The following is a 19,120-nucleotide window of genomic DNA, read 5'->3' on the forward strand; positions in this document are numbered from 1 at the left end:
GAATTTACTTAGTTGTCCTTGCTTGTTTGTTTGTTTTCTGTTCCACAGTCAAGTGGAAAGCATCTCTAATCTCCAATTAAAATGGAAACTTCCTACGCAATGAAAACTCCTCGATCAGTTCTACTCAGTAAGGCTCTCATGGTTCTTCCCAGTACTAAACCCACCTCTAAAGGGCTGCAGAGACAGCTCAGCAACTGAAGCACTCACTGCTCTTGCAGAGGCCTGGGGGTTTGGTCCCAGCCTCCACAGCAGGCAACGGACAAGTGCCTTTAACCCCAGTTCCAGGGGATCTGACGCCCTCTTCTGGCCTCCAAGGGATCTGAATTCACATGGAACACATAAACACATGCAGGCATGCACATACACATACACACAAATAAAAAAAATACATCTTTACAAAATCTATTTAGTATGAAGAGTAAGAAAAGCAATTCTCAATTTTGTACCAAATTTTTATGTCTACTTCATTAGATGTGCAATGGGCAAAAAAGTATTTCTTAATAGAAGAAAGCTCTGATTTCAAATCAATCATCAAGCAATTAAGCAACCAAGGCTGGCAAAGACGGCTCACTCGATCAGTGAAGTGTCTGCTGCACTACTATGGAGACCTGAATTTGGATCCTCAGCACTCTGTAAAAGCAGTGGCACTTGCTTTCACATCTGTAAGAGAAGCTGTAACCCCAGTCCCGGAGAAAAGCTGAGGGGAAACCTGTTGACCACTAGAGCTTGCTCGCTAGCCAGTGTAAGCAAATCAAAAAGCTCTGAGTTCAGTGAGAGACCTTGCCTCAAAAATAAATAAATGTAGCCAGGCAGGGGTGGCATACGCCTTTAATCCCAGCACCCAGGAGGCAGAGGCAGGTGGATCTCTGTGAGTTCAGGGCCAGCCTGGGCTACCAAGTGAGATCCAGGAAAGGTGCAAAGCTACACAGAGAAACCCTGTCTCGAGAAAAACAACAAAGTCATCCCATATCAAATCCTATGGGCTAGCGGTGTGTAGTTCAGTGGTATAGAACTTAACTCCACATAAAAGGCCTTGGGTTTGATCCACAGTACCAGACACACAAATGCACAAATAACAAAAGAAATAAGACCAGTTTTGGCAAACCAATAAAGCATCCTTCTTTTAACCAGAGGATAATTATATTAATGTATGAAATGTCAAAATTATTCTGTCCAATTAATATAATTTATAAAATGTTTTTAAAGCTGAAAGGTGTAGTTTGACTAGCGAGTAGCATGCTAAAAATATGACCTTTCTTGCATAAGATACCATACAACTAATGTATTTGTGACTGTAATAATTTTCTAGCAGCCCTACTATGTAATGACCTTAAATTGAACCAGTGAACCAAGTCCTTTGTTTTTTAAAATATAAATTATTTGTAGTCTGTTTACTTAAAAAATCACTAATATTTAACATTCTGATAGAGAATCAAATCCTCATTTTACACCCTGTTTCATCCAAAGGCAGAGATGGCTATATCCTGGTCTACTCTGAGATGTTTAATTTCTAAGTCAGCCTTTGTGCGGTTGTTTCCTCTTACATAAAACAGAGACAGAACTTACACCTCATAAGGGAATTGGGACAGTATCTTAAAACATGTCTGTCAAGCATGGTGGCATGGAGCATGTCTGTGGTCCCAACCATTCAGAAGGCTGAGACAGGAGCATCACTTAAGCCCAAGAGTTCTGAGTCAGCCTGGGTGGTATACAGAAACTCCATATCAAAACCAAGTATCTTACCACAATGCTTGACATATAGCAATTATTATCAGCTCTCATATTTCAGTTTCACTCATAATGGCTTTCTTTCCTGTTGCGTTCACTCCAGCCCACACTCTATATCACACAACCGCATTTCTTCACTTAGGGTCATCTTCGAAGTTAATAACTGTTTCAATATCTTCATTAACTAACAGCTAACAGAAGGTAAGCTAAACACCTCCTAAATATGCCTATTCTCGTATATTAGGCTTTGGCTTCATAGAGTTCAGACTCTGTCAGAGAGCTTTTCATCTTTTCTCTAAACATTTTTGTTAAAAAGAAGAGAGAGAATAAGCTCCTGTCATAAACATTAGTTTTGTCCTTCACAACCATGTTTTATCTTACCAATAGCCTATGGCCTCTGGGAGCAAAGTCTCTTCCACTCAAGAATTATAATTGTATGCTTTGGAATATGAAAGAAACTCTCCTTTACAATTTGCAGTTTTCAGGTGCTTAATGTCATTTCTCAAAAATACCATTAAAGATACATTCACAATCTCTTTGATTTGTAACTATAAAAGAACAAACAGGTGCAGTTGAGTTGCAGGGAGGAGGGTGATAGTTCACAGAAAAACAACACAACTTTTACTTAGCTATGCCAGGTCATCAAAGAGTCACTTTCCAGAAACTTCAGGAAAGGGCTATCTATAACTGTGACCCATCTCTTTGTCTTGGGGGTGAAATCAAAATTCTTCTTTCTCAGTCTCTAGTCATAGAGCTTAGCTATCACATCACCATCTCATGTTGGTTGCTTTTGTAACTGGGCTTGGAAAAGTTAGATTTTCTCCTGAAGTGATCCCACCCAACTACCTAACAGACATCCCATTTTATTAGTATTATTAGTTAACCTTTCTCAAACTCAGATGATTTTTTCAAGTTCTTTATAAAGAACACAGATTTATGCGTTAAAATCACGATTACACATCTCCATAGTTTCCCCAGGCCTAGGACTTCCTAACTCACCAAGACATATTTTTCTCTTACAATTTTAAATATTAAAGGATAAAGAACAATTTTTAAACAGTGGTATGAAGTAGCTGTTTCTCAAATGGAAAGATATATTTACTAAATGCATACTGTATGTGCTAAACAGTGTAGTAAGTAGATTGCCTTATTTTATCTCAAGTAGCTTATAAAAAAGTCAAGTAGGATGCAATTATGTAATAGGTGTGGGAGTTATGGGGAGGAGGTGTAATGTTATATAGAGTCACAAAGAAATTCACCAAGCAGGACCAATAAAACCAACAAGTAATTGAAAAAAATGCACCACAAATAAGCTGCTTACAGATCAATAGAAATACATATTTTTGTAACTATAGATGCTGTTACAGCACACTTGACTCTTTGATTTTCTGCTACATACTAAACTAATCTTTAGTCTCTTAATAAACTCCTTGTATTAATAAAAGAAGAAGGTCAACAGATTTCTGTATACTCTAAATATTAAGATAAATTCCAAAATCAAAATTACAAATGAGAACTGGTCTTTTAAAATTGGACTTATCAACTAGCATACTGAAACACCAAATATAAAAATAATTAAATGTAATAATTAAAAATAAGTGATCAGAATTAAAAGTTCCAAAGAAAGTCGTAAGACTAGAGAAGCACCAGACTGCAAGGCTGGAAGCCCTGGAAGTAAACCCGGCCCCACATACAGCAGTTAATTAACTTTTGGCAGTTAGCATCTCTTCATCAGAGTACTCGTGAGAGTCTAGTGAGTTAATATGCATAAAGTGCTTAGAATAGAGCCTTAAATAATAAATACTACACAGTCAATCTGTCCTTTGTGAGAAATATCTTTTTTGCTGAATACTCAAGAAATTATTTGAATTAAGAATTCAGCGTATTACTAAATGAACAGAACTGAACAAAGAGCAGTGTTTGGACCTCTTTCTCATACCCTTCCTGCCTTCCATCAGTACACTGTCCCAGTCACCAGCACCTAACTTAAACCGTCTTACAGCAAACTTCATTTCTCTCCACGACAGACTCCCCTGTACTCTGGGAAATAATGAATCAGATTCAAGGCATACCTTGTACTCATGAATATTACAATGTGTCCCCCAAATATCAGGACTGTGAAAACATAACGGTACAATATTATCATATTTAGAGCTAAGGATAATTCTTGAATATCAAATATCCAATCAGTATTCAAATTTCCATAATTGTGTCATAGACACTTATGGACAAAATTTGAACCATCCGAAAGTTCAAACATTGTGCGCAACCTCAAGTTTTCTCTTCTAGTCCTCCTTTTACTCATACTTTATTGGTTGGGGGGAAAAGCCTATGTCCCAAGGATTTCCCCACTGCTTGTGTTTTGCTGACAATATCCAGTGTATCATTTCATATGTTATACTATTCCCATAAACTAGCAGTTAGAAATATAGATTTGATCAGATTTGGGTTTAAATTTAATTTGGGGGCAGGATTACTTCACAGGTAGGTTGCACTGTAAACACCCACTAACGCTTCCTGGGATGCTAGTAGCCACTGGTGACCTATGCTTAGATCAGGAATTTGTTCAAAATGGGGAGGTTCTGCTCTGTCACCCTTTCTTCTGTTATTAACTGGAATGCTCCTGAGAAAAGAAACTTCCTCTTAGCCACTAACTATTTGGCTACCCTGAACTACAGCTGGTTCCTAAGTATGCTTCCAACAAAACTAGGCATGGCAGTTTGTCAGCGTCTTAGGACTCACTTGTAAACCTATCCGATGTGATTCATTCTATTGCTGTTACGCTCACCAGCGATCACAAAGAGTCTCATCTTTGACCAACCAGAGCCCATTGACTGCATCTGGATGGTTTTGCCAAAGCTCTAATTGTTTTTTTTTTTGTTTTGTTTTTCATAGTCTCATTGCAAAATATTTATGACCACAGATTTAGAATCAGTTTGAGATGCAAACCAATCTTATTTAGCCTGTTTCTTTTTTATTCTTTATTTTTACCAAAGTAAAAACTTCTAATTAAAAATCACCTGTGTCAATAGATTAGCTATTGTGATGGAACGTAAAATGAGTCATTAAGCAAGGTTTTTTACTTATATCTACTTCCTGTATTCTGTTGAATTTTTTATTTTTTAAAAAAGCATATTATATCAAAGCTGAAAATTAAATGTTTTAATCTGAGTGACTGGAAGAAAAAAATTCCTACTCTTCTGTTTGCCTTTGATTATAGGAAGTACTTCTTCATGCAAAAAAAAAGTTTACTGTTTTTCTTTTGAGTATATTCAGTGTATAAAAATGTGGGGCGCATTATGACATTTTCATCCCTGAACATCATGCTCTTTGCTCACTTCCTCCTCATGCTCCCATGGTCCTTCTCCTCTTCTTAAATGGTCTCCCTTCTGCTTCTCTGCCTTACGTGCACACACTTTAACCTAGATTCTGCATATCAGGAAACACATGCCATTTGTCATTTCGACCCTGGCTTATTTCACTTCCTATGATGATCTCCACAGCCATCTACTTTCCTGCTAATGACATCATGTCATTCACCTGTTGATGAGCATGTAGGCTGACTCCATCATGAGGCTACTGTGAACAGAGCCATAGCAAACACAGATATGCAAGTCTCTTTGCTGTCTGCTTACTGGATTCCCTTTTGTATACACCCAGGAGTGGTATAGCTGGATGTACTTCTAATTTAAATTTTTGAGGAACTTCCCTATTGATTTCCATGGTGGCTACACTAATAATTTACATTCCCACCAGCAGTTTCCCTCCACAACCCCTGCTCCCACATCCTCATCAATAGTTGTTTGTTTTCTTGATGACAGTCATTCTTATTGGAAGATCGAATCTCTATATCATTTTGATTTGCATTCTCTTGGTGGTTCACTATGGTGAACATCCCCTTATATATTTATTTGGCCATTTGTACTTCTTTTGGGAACTTTCTGTTCAGTTAAGTCAACCATTTATTAGTTAGATTATTTCCTTTAATTTTTTAATTCTTTAGGCTTTCTAGATACTAATCTCTTATCAGATGTACAGATGGAACTTTTCTCCCCCGTTCTGTGGCCGAGTCTTCACGATGGCTCTTTCCTCTGCAGTGCAGCAGCATGTTTTGGTGGTGTTCTGATGTAATCTCATTTGTCCATTCTTGCTACAATGTTGTGAACTCTCTGATTGTCCTAATCGGAAAGTCATTGTCTGCACCTATGTCTACAACTATTTTTCCTTATCAAGTTCAGTCTTAAGTTTTAAACAAAAGCCTAGATCCATGTTGAGTTGACTGGTATACAGGGCCAAAGATGGGAATATGGCTCCATTCTTTCACCTGCAGATCTACCAGATCTTCCAGCACAGTGTGTTAAAGAAGCTAAAGAAGCTATCTTTCTCCAATGGATGGTCTGGGAACCCTTGTGGTTGTAGCTGTGTGGGTCTATTCCTGGGGTTTTTGTTTTAGTACACTGGTCTACATGTCTGGTTTTGTGCCATTACCATGCTGGTTTTGCTATGATGGCTCTGTAGTATAATTTGAGATTAGGTATTGTGATACACCCAGAACGGCTCTTTCAGCAAAGGCCTGCTTTAGCTATTAATGCTCTTTTGTGCTGCTATATGAATCTTAAGATAGTTTTTTTCTACTGGGAAGAATGTCATTGGGATTTTGATTGTACTGAATCTTATATCATTTTAAATAATATAGCCATTTCCACAATATTATTTCTGCTAATCCAAGAAGTTGGGAAGTCTTTCTTTGGATCTCCTGGTATCTTCTTCAATTTCTCCCTTTCCTCCTGTTCCCTCATCCCCAGTTTTCTGTGATCAGCACTGTTCTGTCTTCTTTCTTGGCCTGCCTGTTACTGGTATAGAGAAAAGCTGCTGATTTCCCTTTGTCAATGTATCCTGACACTTAACTGACAGTGTTTATCAGATCTAAGAGTTCTATGGTAGTGTTGTTACAGTCTTTTATGTATAGCATTATAGTATTTACAAATGGGGATAATCTGACTTTTCTCTTTTCTATTTGTATCTCTTTCATTTCTTTGGCTTGACTTAGTGCTCTTGCAAAGACTGTGAGTACCTTGTAGTAAATAAGGACATAGAGAGTTGGGTACCCTTGTCTCATTGCCCACTTTAAAGGAAATGCTTCCTGTGTTCTCCACATTTAGTATAAGGTTTGCCATATAGAACCTTTATCAAGTTGAGATATAGTCCTTCTACTCCTAGTTTCATCAGGACTTTTATCATGAGGGATGTTAAATTTTGTTAAATGCCTTTCCTCCGTCTACTGAGAACATCTTGTGACTTCTGTCCTTAAATTTATTTATGTTTTATTTGGTTTTGTTGTTCTTCTTCTTGTTGTTATACTTGCTGATTTGTATATGTTGAACCATTTATTCTTGCATCTCTTAAGTAAAGACAACTTGGTTATGGTGTTGATCTTCTTGATGTGTTCCTGAATTCAGTTTGTAAGTATTTTATTGAGAGCTTTTGCACTCACACTCATTAGTAAAACTGCTCCACAAGACTCTCTTTTTGTTGCTGGTTTCTCTGTCCCGCTTCCGGGTCCAGATGACTCTGGCTTCACACAGTAGGTTTGCTACTGTCTCTCCGATAGGCATGTGAAGACAACTGCTGTTAGTGCTTTAAAGGCTTGATAGACTGCCATAGTGAATACACCTGGGCCTGTGCTTTTCTTTGTTGAGAGATTCCTTTATTACTGCTTCAATTTTGCTGCTTGCTATGGATATGATTACAAGGTGTATGTATATGTCCTCTTGAGTTAATTTTAGTAAGTCATATGTGTCTAGATTTTCTGGTTTTTAGGAATACAGGCTTTCAAAGAGGTCTCTAGTTGACCTCTGAATTTCAGTAGAATATGTTCCAACAGCCCCATTTCATCTCTAATTTTATAAATTTGGGTCTTCTCTCTGCTTATTTTGACTACAGATTTGTTAATCATTATTTTTCGAATACTTTGTTATTGATTCTCATATTGTTCTGTTAGTCTACATTCATTAGTTTCAGCATGGTTTTTATTTTTGTTTGTCTACTAATTTGGATTTTGCCTTGTTCTTTTTTTAAGGTCTTGTGGTACAATCATTAAGCTATTTGAGTTCTGACTTCTTTTTTAGAGTTTTTACTTATATCTGTGTGGATATATGCATGTTTGTATGCACAGAGGTCAAAAGTTAAAGGCGAGGATCTTACTCAATCTCTGCACCATATTTTTTAAGATAGGCTCTCTTTTTTATGTGCATGCACATGAGTGTGTAGGTGTACATGCTCATGTACATGAATGTGGAGGCCAAAGCAAGGCACCAAGTCTCCCTCTATCACTCTCTGATCTGCAGCCTTGAGACGGGCTTCCCACTGAACTTCAAGTTTGGATTTCTGAGCTTCAGCTAGGCCGGCTGGACAGTAAACTTGGGGATACAAGACAGAGTCTCACTGAACTAGACTTTTGTAGGCTGACTGGTGAGCAAGCCTCAGGGATCCTCCCGTTGCCAGCTAAATATAACCGGCTATATAACCGGCTAGAACTCCCCTTCTAGAAATGCCTTAGCTATACGCCAAAGGTTCAGATAAGTGGACTTTCCTACTGTTACTTGACTCTAGAAAATTTTTAACTCCCTCATTTGTTTTGATAACTTAGTAAAATAATCAAATACAGGGAAATAGTTAAACTCTTAGAGGTTGAGTTATTCTGTGGTATAAATCAGATTTTTACAAAGTCCAGCTGTCTCTTCTTTAACATCAAGACTTGTGATATTAATAAAGCTATAAATTGCAACTATTTGAAATACTAAATCAAGCCCTTTGAAATAAGAAAAATAAAATTATCACTTGTAAATAAATATTTACCCAATTTTACCAAAACACAAGTTCACAAACACATAAGCACTTTCACCTGTGTGGAGAGCAGACAATACTGTGGCAAACGCAATGCTATAGCTGCTGACCACTTATTTCTTTACAATTTCTGAAAAGATATGGGTTTAGTGGCCAGACAGTGCTTACAATTTTTACTCTGTTCAATATTAAATCAAGATAGGAAATACATTACTGAACACTAATTCCTTCCCCTGGAAAAAAAGCAGGATATGAATTGATACCTTGGTGCAATCTCTTACTCAAAAATCCAAGACACCCTTTCTTGTAGCTTTTTGTAGTTGCTTATGCTTTGAACTGAAGGTACAAAGGCAACTTCTCCAGGCTACAAGTGGCTTTAAAATAAATCAACCAATCAACTGTCCCAAACGAGATTAAAATAAAAAAGCTCCTGTTTGTATCTGCAGTGCTAACCAGTAACACCTAAGTGGAGTGTTGGTATGTTCTCTGAATATCAGAGCTTTCCTTCTACAAAAAAAAAAAAAAAAAAAAAAAAATACCCGCTAGCATGCGTAAGGCAGTAATGGCTTTTCCAGATGCGATGCCTTTGATAAGACATTTTTTGCCGAAAGCTCATTCTACTTTCTCTCCAAGGATAATATTTATCATTAACTTTGAAACTGGTTTTACAAGCTTCTCAGTCATACTGTGTTCTGAGATGTTTTGTGCTATGAAAAAGAAATTTCTAGATACTTTAGTAGTAGGGCATTCTGGTTTTAATAATAACATTCATTAATATCACTCTGAAACCCATTTATATTGTTTTATACACATATTTTATTTTTTATCACAAGTCTAAACACTAATTATTATAAAGAAACTAAAGAAACATGAATTCAGTTTCCCAGGGTGCCCTTCGCTGTAGAGCCCAGCAGCCCAGCACAGGCCTAGACCTTCCCTTTCCTACTTGACTAAAACTCGTTTCCAATTCTCTACTCAGTCCAGACAAAATCATTTTAAAGAGTAAAATTGTAGTTGTGTAAACTGTAATAAAGAACATATAATCTGGATAATTTTCTAGGGCCCTAACTCATTCTATCATGTTTTACTGATTTCACGTTACTGGAACCCACCATGCAACACAATCTCACAATCTAAACTTCTCTAAAAACTTGTTAAGGTGTACATACAGTTCAAAGGTATTGTGAAACTTTCAATTCTCTTTGTTTTCCAAGGGGAAAATAAATATGAATAGGGACATTACCCTCAGCACCTTGCAATACTAGAGAGATATGTGAAACTGGTTAATTCAAACTTTTGAACAAGAATTTAAGCAACTTATTTTAAACTACAGAGAACTTTTTAAATCATAGCATCCACAACCAATTAGCAAGCAAATTCAACTGATCGTAATTTCCTACACCCAAATCTTTTCTACTGATAAGGTCCCAAAATAGAATTTAACTATTATTTAGAAAGGGAATCTAAATTATGATTTTATGATTCTACATAAAATTAGTTTCAGATGTTGTATTTAGTCTTGCTGGCCCCAGAGTAAACAAAAAGCTGACTAACCTATGTCTTCAATATCATTTATAATCAAGTTCTAGAGTAATTTACATCTTTCTACAAATCTAAAAACCATTTGTGGTGTTGGTTTTTGTTTGTTTGTTTGTTTTGTAAAGCTTAGGCATTCAAATGATATTAAATAAAGATGAAACATTATCTGAAAAAAAATTAAGTCCAATGGTTCTAATGATAAGACAAATCATATGCTTGCTTTTGATTCAAAAAGACACACACAAATACCCTTGGAAAGTTAATGCACCTATCTACTAGATGTCAGTACATTTTTAAACTTGTTACTAAGACAACAACACACTTCTACCTGACATGAGCTAGCTTTTCCTTAGCAGAATGATCAATTGCACTATTCTCTTCTGGGAGGGAATTCTTTTACAACTGAGGCAAACTTTGGATTACCACAGCATGAATTTGTATTCTTTTTAATATACTGCTTTCCATATTTTCCTAGCAAAACGGGAAAATACGGACTTAATCCTACTAATAGGTGAAGCATTATTCTCAGTTTTTTACCTTTACATTCCAACAAAATACTATTTTTTAATTTCTGTTTTAAAAAAGGCCTAGAAATCAACTTTGCCTACGCCAACATACATTCTTTCCATCTATGAAAAAAAGTAAAGAAAAAAATTTATCTTTTAAACAAAAAACACAACTCTCTCCTGTTTAAATTTGTGTGTGTTCTAAAAAACTAGATAACTACTGCTGTGTTTGTTTCCTTTGATATTACATTTCCTTTTTATTTTAGTTGTCTTATGTATTCTCTAAAGTGGAGATCCACCTCCTGTTGTGGAAGTCACTTGGCTCTCTAATTATATATCTTGCCTTTCTCCTCTAAGAGAAACTAGTCCACCAGATCCAAAGCTCCCACAGGAATAACAGTGACACTTCTGATGGATAGAAAATCCTGAACAGTTAGTTTAAGAGAAAAGGAAAAAGTTTCTAACTGAACCATGGACCGACCATTACTGAAGGTCTCACTATGAATGAGTATGCTGTTAGGACACTGGATTTGGCAGTTAATGTCAAGAATCATGACATAATCAAATAACCAGTAAATTGGCTTTTCTTTTTAGTTTTGTTTTGTGGAAACAGGGTCTCACTGTGTGGCCAAGATGACCTCAAATTCATGATGATTCCCTCTCCCAGCCTCCTAAGGGCTGGGAAAGCAGGTGTGCATAGGACTCTCAGTAACATCTACTCCAATATTAGTATGATTTACTGTATTAATCTTTAATCTATTTCTTATCATTGACACACTTTGTTAATTAGAAGAAACATATCTTCTAAAATCTAGATTTTTTTTTTCCCTGCTGATTTTCGTGGACAGTGGAATAAGGCAGGACATGGGGAGCAGTGGACTGTTCTTTAAAAGCTACACCCTCTAACATCTCAGAACATTTATAAAACTTACATACAGAATAACATTATGAAATCACTACCAGCAAATCAAGCTAAGTAAAATTGTGCCTCAAATACCTTTGAATAGGCCAAAATTCTGAATGTTGGGGTCTTCATTAGGAAGCAAGGTTTCCTCCTATGTGATCTTGTCTAATGGTCCTCGGTTTTAGCATCAGATGAGTTCCAGTTACATTTCCATTAGTATGGACAGATCTAAAGCAGAAGAAAGAAGGCACATTTAGGCCACAGAAATCATGATGGATTCACTGTTTCCCTGTAAGCACACCAAGGTTCTTAGATGCTCTAATTGGGTAAGAAATGCCACTTCTCATTGTGTCACTGCTGCAGGTGGAAAAGAAATTAAATCAAGGATTAAAGGTATAACAGAGAAATATATATAATGGGTGAGAAGTTGACTGCAGTCCCTTGTGGTCCTCTGCAGCAAACTGAGTTAGCTCCGATGCCCCGAAGATGCAAAGGGCCTCAGACGACGCTCACACAGAGCTGCTGAAGTCGTCCCAGCAGCATCCCCTACACCCTGCCCCAGGGAAAACCAAACAATGAGAAGAAACAGGAGTTCCAGACTAAAAAAAAAAAAGTCTGGGCTTTTTGAACACAGTATCATGGCCAGTGTTCATATCTGGGCCACTGGTGAGGCTGACTGCCCCTTCTCCACCTCAGAATTACCAAACAGTAGGAACTTTACAGGGAGGGCCTTCTTAAGAAGTATGAGTCCTAATGGCTTTAGTTTAACCAGTCAGGTTAAACTAACCATGCTAGGAAACTAACCCTACCAACTAACTGAGCTGTATCCCAGCCCTAAGAACTAACTCTTCATTCACATCCCTCTAAATCACAAAACAGATAACCAAGCTCCAGAGATGATCACTCTATCAGGTCAATTTGGAACCTTGGGGTACTTAATTCCTTCTGCGGTTCCCGGGACTGATGTTCAACTAGCTGTATTCAAACACTAACATCTTGACAACTACCTTCTCTCCTATTTTCATGCCCACAGTGTTCTCTGCTTTTTCACCCACCCCATTTATTCCACAACTGCTGTCTTTTATTCCACACAAACGGCCAAGTGTATGAAAAAAGTGTTCAGCATCACTAATAAACAGGGAAATGCAAATCAAAACCACAATGAGATATCATCTCACTTCACTAAGAATGGGCACTATCAAAAGACAAAAGATGGCAAGTGCTGATGAGGATGTGGAAGAAAGGGAACCCTTGTACACTGTGGTTGGGAATGCAAATTACTACCTCCATTATGGAAAACGGTATGGAGATTCCTCAAAAATTAAAAATAGAACTACCATATTATCCAGAAATTCCATTTCTGGATATATATCCAAAGGAAATGAAATCAGTACATCAAAGAGACATCTGCACTCCAATGTTCATTGCAGCACTATTCATAATAGCCAAGAAATGAGAACAACTGAAGTGCCCATCAACTGATGAATGGATGAAGATAATGTGGTATACATACCCGATGGAATATATTCAGCCATAAAACAGATTGAAATCCTGTCATTTGTGACAAAATGGATGGAACTGAAGATAATTACATTAATTGAAATAAGCCTGTAACTAAAGGATGAGTACTGCATAATGTCACTCACATGTGGACTAGAAAAGTTGGTCTTGTAGATGTTAAGAATAAAATGGTCATTACCAGAGGCTGTGGAGATTAGGAGCAGGGAGGGATGGGAAGAGGCTGAGCAATAGGTACTAACCTAGATAGAAATGAGAAATTCTGGCGGTCTATTGTACAGTGTATTATTGTACAGCATTGTAGTATATACTTCAAAAAGCTAGGAGAAAGAAATAGTGTTTTTACCAAAAAGAAATGATGTTTGGAGAAACAAATGTTTAACTTGATAAAAACATTACATAATGAACATATACATGTATCAACACCATCACATGCTAGGGTGGTAAAGGCAAGTGGATTCCTGAAGTTTCCTGGCTGGACAGCCTATGTTACCTGGCAAGTTTCAGGCCAATGAGAGATCCTATCTCAAAAAACAAGGTGGATGGTACCTGAGGATCAATAGTGAGATTGTACTCTGAGCTTCACATGCATATGCACACATGTACATGTGCATACACACACACACACACACACACACACACACACACGCACGCACGCACGCACGCACGCACGCACGCACGGGGGGGGGGGAATCACATGATATCCAACAAATAAGTACAATTTTTATGTTTTCATACATCAGTTAAAAAGATATATTTAAAAATTCTACCCCAAAGCTTGGTGGTAGTGGCATACACCTTTAATCCCAGCACTCGGGAGGCAGAGGCAGGTGGATCTCTGTGAGTTCGAGGCCAGCCTGGGCTACAGAGTGAGATCCAGGAAAAGTGTCAAAGCTACACAAACACTGTCTTGAAAAAAAACAATATTAATAATAATAATACGATTGTATGGTTAATGTATACATTTAAAAATACATGTATAATAATTTTAAATTGGGTTTAGGGGAGTGGGTCGGTAGGCAACACAGTTGCACAAGCACTGGGGACCTGAGTTCGGATCCCCGGCACCCATGTAAAAGCCCGGGTGTGGTGGTGAGCATCTGCAACCCGAATGACCAGGGCTGATGCTAGAGTTCTCCAGAGCTGATAGGCTAGCCCATCCAACTGAACTGATTAGCTCCAGGGTTGGTGAAAAGACCATGTCTCAGAAAAACAATCATGTGAAAAATACCCAGCATTGACCTCTGGCCTCCACATGCACACACACATTTGTATGTGTGTTCACATATGGGTACATACACAGAAGTACATGCACATATACACCAAACACATGTAAATGTTAAAATCTTAAAATGTTTATTCTATTGATGATTTCTCTTCTATACTGTTTTTTCTTTCAAGTTGACTCCCTGATCCTATCTGAAACTTATTAACTGTTATAAATGCTGAAAAATAGAGGGATAATCCTTAAAGTGATGGGCCTCAGAATCTACAATCAGCCAACACTCACTAAGGGGTGGTTTTAATGGGTTAGAGAAAAAGGAAACATGCTGTACCAGAGATAAAGGCCAAGGGATGTTCTACTCTACTTGGAGAGAGCAATACTAAAGAAGTAGTCCCTGGCTGAATTTCCATAAATGAGGCAAATAAAGGAAAATGAAAACCATTATAGAGGATCAACAAGAACAACATTTGGAACGGCATATGCCTTGTCAAGCACTCTGCTGGTTTAAGTGAGAACAGTCCCCAACAGGCTCATGTGTTTGAACACTTAGCTCCCAGGCGGTGGTACTGATTGGGAAGGCTATGGAACCTTTAGGAGGTGGAGCCTTGCGGGAGGAAGCACATCACCAGAGCTGGGCTTTGAGGATTTATACCCTAATCCTGTTTTCTCCCTCTGCTTCCTGTGTGTAGATGAAATGTGATCAGCCAACGCCCTGCCTCTGCCACCCTGCCATGCTTTTTCTACCATGATGGACTTCATCCCTCGGGAACCATGCGCTAAAGTAAACCCTCTCTTCACTTAAGCTGCTTTGGTCAGTGTGTTTTATCACAGCAGCAGCAAAGTCACTACTACGTAAACTGGTACCAGGAAGCTGGGTTTGTTGCTGTGAAGAACTTGCCTGTGTTGGTTTTCATAGGAATGTGAAAGACTTTGGAACTCTGGACTAGAGAAGACATTGAATGTTGTAAACAGCTTAGTGGGCCATTCTAATGGAAGCCTTGAAGACAGTACTGCTGAAGGTAGTGAAGACTGTGGAGGCCCGGCTCATGAGCTTTCTGAGGTGAAAAAGGACTCTATCAGCAACTGGGCTAGAAGCCTTTCATATGACACCTTGGCAAAGAATCTGGCTGTATTATGCCCATGTCCCAAGAATTTGCATCAGCTAAATTAAAACATAGAAAGCTAATTTCTTTGGCTGAGAAAACTTCAAGACAGCATACTATTGACTCTGTGGTATGGTTATCACTGATTACTCTTATGCAGCAACAAATGGGAAGGAAAGAAATGAAAGATGTACAGTTTGGTGAGGAAGCTAAAGGTGGTAGTTAAGTCGTGTGTTGAAAAGAGGCAGTGATGGTTAAAGAGATTAATCACTAGAGAGAGCCTACTGCTCTACACTGGAAAAACAGGAACGGTGCCCTCAGGGCCAGACCCACCAGTTAAGCCTCTAACTTGTGAAGAGAACCCAGGGGGCGACTTGCTCCTAGCAAGCACCTGCCTAATGAAGTTTTCATCGGTTTCAGAAGCTGCTGTAGCTGTGGTTCAAGGGGGCCAGGAGACATCCTAAGCTGGCAGCTGAGCATGGTAGTCTCATCTATGTGGTATGGTTTTAGAGACAAGAAAGAAACAAGATTGAAGGAATCATGGATTCTTTCCCCACAGTTTCTGAGAGCCACTGAGACTAGACAAGGTGTGGCAGGATTGGAGTCCCTGTGAGGAGGCCTTAAAAGGCCATTGGTAAAGCAGTTAATGTGAAGCCTAGATTACATGTAGACACTAAGATGTTGAAGATACCAGAACTGTGAGAAATCCACCAAGGTGAACAGCATACTGGAAGTTGATCCAGCCCAGAAGGGCAAATAAAAATAAATAAATAAAAATTATCAGACAGCAAAGCTGGAGGGGCAGAGTAACCAGCCCTTTAGAACTTAAGACGTAGACATAAGACAGGATTTAGTGTCTGCCCTGCTGGGTTTCAGTCTGGCTTTGGTCCCTTTTCTCTCACTGTGTCCTCTATTCCTTTCTGAATACTAATGTGTATCTGTGTCATCATGTGTTGGAACTATGTGATTTTTTTGTTTTTTCTTTTAATTTATAGGGGTCACAGTTAAGAGATTGCCTTGTGTCTCAGAAGACACTTCAAACTTTTTGGCCTTTTGAACAGTGTGAAGACCAATACATGATTAGGGAGGATTTTGAAGACGTTAGACTAAATGTATTTTGCATTAGGAGTTGGCCATGAGTCTGTTCTTTCTGCTTCCTGTGTGTGGACAAAAACATGACCAGCCATTCTCTTGCTCCTGCCACCATGCCATGCTTCCCCGAGGATGACGGACTCTATCTCTCTGGAACCATCCGTTAAAATAAACCACTTCCTCCACAAGGTGCTTTTGTCAGTGTGTTCTATCACAACAGCAGAAAAGTGGCCAATGCACACTCTATCCCACTTTTACATAGATGCAGAAAGCCACAAAAACATGCCACCCCTGATTGGGGATGGGGGGAATCACACGGACACAAGGATACAGATAGACACAGACACACACACACACACACACACACACACACACACACACACACACACACACCTTCTCTTATTCTAACAAAGAATGCTGCAGAATAGAGCAACCAAGCAAACTTATTACTTACCAAGTAAGTCTAGTAAAATTCCTAGTAATATTTTTTCCTCCAAGAAAAGACTGCAAACTGTTTGGTAAATCACAGAAAAAGAAGTGGCCAATATACAACAGTTTAATAAGAACCAAGCTGAAATTTTAATCAATTCTTCAAAATCTAGTATAAATCAGCATGTCATTTTGGACTAGCTGAGGATCCCCAGACACAAAGACTTGACTGGAAGACAATCCACATGCCTCAAACAGGCATCCTGAGAAAGATTAGAAATATTATGGGAAAGGCTGCCTTCAATCAGTAAGGTACCCACGGCACACAAAATCAAGGCTGAGCTCTGGTCCCCAGAACTTAGGAAACAAGCAGGTAATTTTCATGGTGGCATGTGTCTATAATCTCACACTGGGGGTTGGGGAGACTGGCACATACCTGAAGCTCATTGTAGAGCAAGTCTAGCAAGACCAATGAGCTTCGGGTCTAGTGAAACCTGTCTCAAAAATTGAAAGTGGAGAACAATCCTGACAGATAAGCCACGTCAATCTCTGACTTCCATGTGCATGTGCACACGGGTGTGTGTGTGTATGTATTTATATGTATATATATATACATAAATATGTATATATATACACAAGTGCACAGACCCACCCCACCCCCACCCCACAGGTACAGTAGGACAGGAGGCCAGAGGGGCCCTCAATTATCACAACAGTATGCAGGAGAGATCTAGGAATGGGTCTAAAAGCTCACTTGTTCTCCACCAGGAGGGGAAAAAAAGCCTAAAACCTAGAGAAACAATAGAAAACCCTTTCACTTCCGTGTCCAGGCAAAATCCATTGCTTAAAGAGAGAGTAAAATCAAAATGCTTCAGTCTCTGGGGAGGCGATGTGGTTTGGAAAACACTCAGTGTGAGAAACAAAGAACATTGTTGCTAGGGTTGAGGAACAGGAGAAGGTAATGGGCAAGGGATGCTGCACCAATCACAAGGAGACATCTAATCCACCCAGGGGAAGGGAAGGGGATTCCTGCCCAGGACTGACCACAAATAAATAGTAGAATATGACTTCCATAAGGGAGCGAGAGCAACACGCTGACCAAGCCCCAACCTCAATGCCTGGTTGCCTCAGTCTAGATCAGAACGAAGGAGAAGAGAATCGATCGTCAGGAGAGGGACCGCCACACAAGGCAGAATCCTCTGTGGCACACACAGACCTCCTGTGGGCTGCTGGAAGGTGAGCAGTGCAGCCCACAGGAGGAAGACAGCACATGACGCCATGTGCAGTGCTCTACACAGTGAGCAGGGGCTGAGCGCTTAGGAAGTTTGAAGCCAGGTGTAAACTATACATAATGACTGCAAACCCAAACCCAGCTCAGTTCCTGACTCGGACTCAAGCTGCAGCACAGAGGGCCAGAGAGAGCTGCAGAAGAGGTCACCTGAGTCACCTCTGTCCCTCTGCAAGGACCCAACATAAGTAAACACTTAGGAAGCAGGCACAGCAGCAAGAAAACAGAAGGTCACGAAGGAGACATGGCTCAGCGGTTCAAAGTGCTTGTCGCTCTTGCAGAAGTCCAATATGCAGTGCTAGCATCCACATTAGGCTGCTCTCAACCTACAACTCTAGCTCAAGGGATCCAAAACCCTTTTCTGGCCTCCATGGGCAGCCGTATACATGCGTGTACACACACACACACACACACACACACACACACACACACAGGCGCACACACATTAAATAATAATAAAAGAAAACCTTCTACTAAGAGATAAAATGACCAACAGAATCAGAAATGATAAGTGTTGAAACCATAGAAAACTTTACTGTAACCATAATATTAGACAATCTAGTTTTTTTTTTTTTTTTTTTTTTTTTTTTTTTTAAAAGTGGACCAGCAAGTATGAGAAACATTAAAGGAAGTTCTCCAGGCAAGAGCATAAGGCCAGGTGAAAACCTGTATCTACAAAAAAAAAAAAAACCAAAACCAAAAAAACCCACAAATGAGTAGTGCTGGAAAAGGAAAATAAATATAAAAATGTTTTCCTCTTATTTTTTTGTTTTCCATTTTTGTATTTCTGTGTGATGGGCATGTATGTGTACATGTTTACATGTATGTAGGCATGTGTGTGTAAGTACATTGTTAGTCATGCATTTGGAGGCCTGAGGCTGATGTTGGGAAACACTCTTCATCAATCTTCCATCTTATTCAATGAGGTAGGCACCTCAATCA

General features: G+C 38.9%; 1 protein-coding gene across 3 annotated transcripts in view; it reads right to left on the minus strand.

The window, feature by feature from the left end:
• Ncoa1 (nuclear receptor coactivator 1) overlaps positions 1-19,120 on the minus strand; it is a 201,692-nt gene that overhangs the window by 129,225 nt on the left and 53,347 nt on the right. For all 3 annotated transcript variants that reach the window (XM_076559106.1, XM_076559105.1, XM_076559108.1), the window contains exon 2: positions 11,617-11,751. The gene's annotated coding sequence lies outside the window, so the exon portion shown is untranslated. The remainder of the gene's footprint in view (positions 1-11,616; positions 11,752-19,120) is intronic.

The sequence above is a fragment of the Peromyscus maniculatus genome, chromosome 22 (genome assembly GCF_049852395.1).
Source record: "Peromyscus maniculatus bairdii isolate BWxNUB_F1_BW_parent chromosome 22, HU_Pman_BW_mat_3.1, whole genome shotgun sequence".
NCBI classification, from domain to species: domain Eukaryota; kingdom Metazoa; phylum Chordata; class Mammalia; order Rodentia; family Cricetidae; genus Peromyscus; species Peromyscus maniculatus.